Source organism: Hesperophylax consimilis, chromosome 1, assembly GCF_061612785.1.
Source record: "Hesperophylax consimilis isolate HC1 chromosome 1, BYU_Hcon_1.0, whole genome shotgun sequence".
In the NCBI taxonomy this organism is placed as follows: domain Eukaryota; kingdom Metazoa; phylum Arthropoda; class Insecta; order Trichoptera; family Limnephilidae; genus Hesperophylax; species Hesperophylax consimilis.
Window position 1 is genome coordinate 30,481,572 of NC_142836.1, and position 5,391 is coordinate 30,486,962.

The 5,391-nt window shown below is 30.8% G+C and overlaps 1 non-coding gene across 1 annotated transcript; it reads left to right on the forward strand.

Moving 5' to 3' along the window:
- Positions 1 to 3,725: 3,725 nt before the first annotated feature.
- Positions 3,726 to 3,797, forward strand: TRNAE-CUC (transfer RNA glutamic acid (anticodon CUC)). The gene has a single exon. It is a non-coding gene; the product is annotated as a tRNA-Glu (tRNA).
- Positions 3,798 to 5,391: the final 1,594 nt, after the last annotated feature.

Here is a 5,391-nt window from a genome sequence, read left to right on the forward strand (position 1 = left end):
AACGAGTCAAGCGGCACCCCCCCCCACCTCTCTCGTAGACGGAGGGGGAGAGTACTATCCATCTCAAAAACGTCCGTCCTCTCTGCCGCACCCTGTATAAACTGTTGGTATCCCAAATAAAATAAATCAATAAACCTACCAATTCATTCGTTAACGGCCTGCAATTCCGCTTTTAACCGGATGTCGAATAATTTGAAGAGATTCTTAATAAATTAGCAAAAAATTTTATCAGTAAGTTTCAAAGATATTAGAAGAACGAGATGTGCTAGGAGCAGTTCATACTGTGTGGAATTGTTTTGCCCAGTGTCGCCGGATTTGTTCACCAATACTACTGCAAACCTTCGCTTACGCTAAGGTATCCGCACTAATACATAGAACAGATTTCTGTGCGTACACGTCCCGACAGTATTCAAAGTACCCTAATTAGGTAGTACTCCGCCTACGGTCCGGTGGCCAACATAGCATATCTCGTTCTTCTAATATCTTTGGTAAGTTTTCTTCGTGTGTCTTTTTCTCGTTTAATGTATACGCAATGAGAGTGGCCAGAGATTCTAAAAGTTTACCAATATCTAAATACCTTTGTATTTAGATATCTATATCAATACTTCTGGTTCTGAATTTGAACTGTACGATAATTGTGAATTTTTGTGTTACCGGCAGTACAAAATTTAATCTTTACCAATTACCAAATGGTTTACCGAGGCGTTACTGTAGTTCAATCGACCTACAACTTTTAATTCCCATTATAATATGTATACTGATGTAATACCAATATGGCAATTTAAACGGTGTTTACATGCAAAAGTTGATAAACTTGGAAATATATTAATACAGTTATTCAATTGACTCTGAGCTATTAATCTGACACCTCTAACTGTTGTTTTAGTAGGCCTAATTCGTACGATAAAATTAATCCCTATTAGATACACCGTTAGAAGTTGAAATACATTTGTATCGTAAAGTGTGGTGTGTACCACTATATGATTTTGTATTTATACTTGTAATGATATTATTAATTCGTTAAATAAATCATTTGGATTATATTCGTTTCACTTTGTTTACATTAAAGTTTATAGCTCATTAAATAAAAGTTACGAATCAAATATTTGTTTTGTAGGATTCAAATAATTACCTTTAATTAATATTAGGTAAATCAAAACTATCATACTAAATTTAGGCATTCACCAAAATTGAATGGCAATCGGTTTTTCAATTTTGTGATTTGAGACAAAAAATTGCTTAACGCCTTAATATAGGCAATTTCGATGGCACCAATATTAGATACATTTTATAATTATCATCTTGCAGTGTTGCATTTTCAGTACTTGGTTCTTCTACTTTTAACAATAAGAGGAAGACATAAATCTGAATTATTTACATGATTATAACAGTAGGTATGGTAAACAAGTACTAAACATTGTTTTTTATTACAATCCTCATAGGTAATGAACACCCTCTAATTGAAAAATTCCCGTGTTTGGAGAGATCCATTAATTCAATTTGATTAATGAAGTACGCAAAATTTGTATTAATTTTATTCATCACACGACATTAATTACACAGCAACGACCGGTTAGTGGCTAAGTTGGCATCGTGTCTGGGTTTCAAGTCTTCCATTACGACACAGGCAACATTTTTCGCTTGCAGTGGTGGTAGTAGGAGATTTTCTAATATTGTCTGTCGGGTTATTCGTTATAAATGGCTATAAGGCTTGGGGGGGTGCATATAAATCATCCCTACTCCCATTGGAAACTATTCAAAAAAATATTAATAAAAATCATCTTAAAAAAGCCATATTACTACCCAACTATAAATGTTTTTCAAGATTTCCCGGTTCCCCCACTTTTATGACAAAATTGCACTTCTACAAATACATAAAGATTTCTTTAGTAAAAATAATTTACCACAATTGAATATTAGCAAAAGAATAATATCTGTTGGAGGACTAACCGTGCCACTAGCACGAACCACAACAGCACAGCATCACTATATATTCAAGGGTGTAAAATTATTTAATAAATTACCCCTTGATATACGATCGGAAGAAAACTACGTAAAATATAAAAAAAAATTAAATTAAAATACTCTTGTACCACCTCATAACTTTACTTATTGTTTAGAAATATGTTTTTGCCTTTTCAATTCTTTGAATCATCTATTAACTAACCAATATTTTTATTACTTTTATTGTTATTTTTTGTTAAATTACAAATATTTTTAGTTTAATTTAAACAAATGTAAAAATATTTTGCTGTCCTCTCCTAAACACAAGCAGCTGCTTTATTAGGAGAGTGATTGAAATATTGGTGTTTATATTGTCATAAAATTGTAACCTTGTTTATATGTATCAATAAAAAAAATAAAATAAAATTAAATGTACTCGCTTTTAACACATTCTTTGCGGGAAACGAGAAAACTCGTCATATGCCTTTTTACAGTAAGATGCGGGAGACGAGTTTACTCGTTTTGTTGCGCAAAGCGGTAAGGAGCGGGAAACTTGTAAACAAGGGGTTCTAAATGGGTGCGGGGTCATGTGTTTTCTATTGTCGGCGGTACCCGATCAAACTACCTGTCAATACAATGAGTTTGAAACACAACAATAAAATAGTAAAAATAAAATCGCTGTCGCGTATGTTCCGCTCACAAACTACGCAGTGAAACGCGCTACATGTGCAAGTTTTGCAATGTGCCCCTGCGAAAAGGAAAGTGTTTCGAACGCTATCACACATTGAAGCACTATTAGGTTATAGTTTTTTTTATATGTATTGAAAATTTTTAAATAATCTTATAATTTTGTATAAATAAATTTCGATATATTATTTCGATTGTGAAATACTGTTTTTTCTATGATTCCCAAGAAAGTAGAAAGTTTTTGTTCATAAAAAAAAATTACACATACATTGCTAAGTAAATAAAAAGAGACATCTTTTTAAAGTAAAACACTAAAAGCTTCATCGAAAAATATCAAATAGATCATAAGATATGAATATTTTGCGGAAAGTCTAATTTTGGCGCTAAAATTTAAAAAAACAATTTCGCCCCAAATTTGGCGGTAAAACCGCCCGACCATATAGTGTTAATATTATAGAACACATAACTTATATTGAGGGACCTAAGCGAAAAGAGCGTTAGTGACATTTTGCTACATTTCGAAATTTTGTTTTTTTTCTTGTCGATTTTATTTATTTAAATTCATATGTGTACATATCATTCATAAACATAGGTTGTCATAAAAATAGGTTTTATGTTTAGAACCATTAAAAAGTAAGTTTTGAAATCACTAACGACTTTTTGCTCACCCAGAAATTTTGCAAAATATCACATATATGAAGAAGATAATACTAATAAATCCACTTGTAATTGAACCCAGTATATCTGTCTTACCGGGACAACGCTTCTAACGACTCGGCCATAAATATGGGAAAATTAGTTGAAGTTAATATTTTTAATTCATAATTTAAAATATATAAGACTCTATTTTAATGTCGCTATCGCCCTTTCGGCTTAGCACCCTCAAAAAGTAGTCTTATTAATACAAATCCACTAAAAATAAAAGTTGTTATATTTTTCTCCTGTATTTTTGAAGAGAAAAACTCCACAATAATTTAACAAAATCTGCCTTCTAAATCTTTTCCGACTTATTTTTGGAAAACAAACATCACGGAATATGTTTAATGTTATCTCAAGTTCGCTTGGAAATCGCAATCATGATAATCTCATACATATCCGGTATGGTCTAGTGGCTAGGATACCTGGCTCTCACCCAGGAGGCTCGGGTTCGATTCCCGGTACCGGAATAATTTTTTGTATTTATTTTGCATTTTTATTTAGTATTAACATAAATATTTAATAAATAATTAATTTAAAAAAATTTTTCTTAAAAAATCTTGGGTATTTTTAAAATTTTCTTTTGACCGTATTTGATCTTTTTTATTACAGACTGGTCTGACTTTTTTAAGAATTAAAAAAATAATAATTTTAGTTTTTTTCAGAAGTTAACCCCTGAAGTAAACTACATTTGATTTTTATATTATTAACACTGAATAGACAGTAAACACTAGAAATGCCTTCAATGTAGATTTGTAAGGAAAAAATTTCACCACCGTACCTTTTGGTTCTAGTTCGTGTATGTATTTATTTATTTAGACGTGCATATCAATTGCAAATGATGAGATAGATATATATTAAAATTTACATATTTAAAGTACTTACCTATTACATATGACCAAATCTTAGTAATTTCGTCGGGGAGAATGCTTCATATTCTTAACTAATTAATGTAGGTACACGGAGTAAAATCGTAATAATATCGACACAAGAGTTCATGCACCTGCGTTTGTCTTGATAATATATTATGACATAATGCCAAAACGTTATGATTTTTATGAACGCGTGTTCCAACATCGTGACAAAACAATGGTATTTTCATTCGTTTTTAGATCACATATTTTTTGGTTGTCCCTCTCTAAACAAATATCCTCTCTTCTATCAAGCCTTATCTAAAATTGCCTCCCCTCCATTCAATATCTCATCTCTTCTAAGTTTGAACTCGACTCCAATTGTCATTATAATTTTGAAATTTGCCTATAAATAAAATTAATATTTAAATTCACCTTTCATTTCTCAATAATTTTAAATGATGGCCAAGAACACCCTTGAAGGGTGAAAGCCAGAAATAATGAAAAAAAAGGGCCTGAAATTCCGTTTTTAATAATAATTCTTAATAAATTAGCAATAATCATTTTTCTCCATGTATGAGTTATACGAATAAAGAGGAAGAACGTGTGTTGAGTAGTATAGAAAAAATAAGAAATTAATAACTGTATGCTCATGAATTGGAATTGATATTTAAAAGTTTAAAAATAAAGCAAAAGATATTTTATTTTATTTTTATTCTAATAACTTTTGAAGAATATACCCATCAGTATAATGTTTTATTGAAGAATAAAATAAAACTAATAAATGTAAACGAAATTATTTGAGGATAATATTGTTGATTCTGAATTTAAAATATGAGCTCAACAAAAATTGAGGATACTATTGTTGATTCTGAATTTAAAATATGAGCTCAACAAAAATGACATAACATAAGATATAAATCCGTTCGATTCTCAGTTGAGACCGTTACCTCTTTTAGTTTTCTCTGTCTTGTTTTGTTTTATGTTTCGTTTAGATTTATTAGTATTATCTTCTTCTTCAATGATAAGTTACTATAATAATTAATATCACGCTCAAAACATTATTAAAATGTTGGTAAAAAATAATGAAAAATTACGTTAGTGTACATAGTAATGTATGGCGCCCGGTATCTATAGGCATTTGCGGGAAACGGGGGACTGCGGGCGGGGGTTCCGAAACTTTTTTGAAACTTTCGATATGTAACGCCATTAG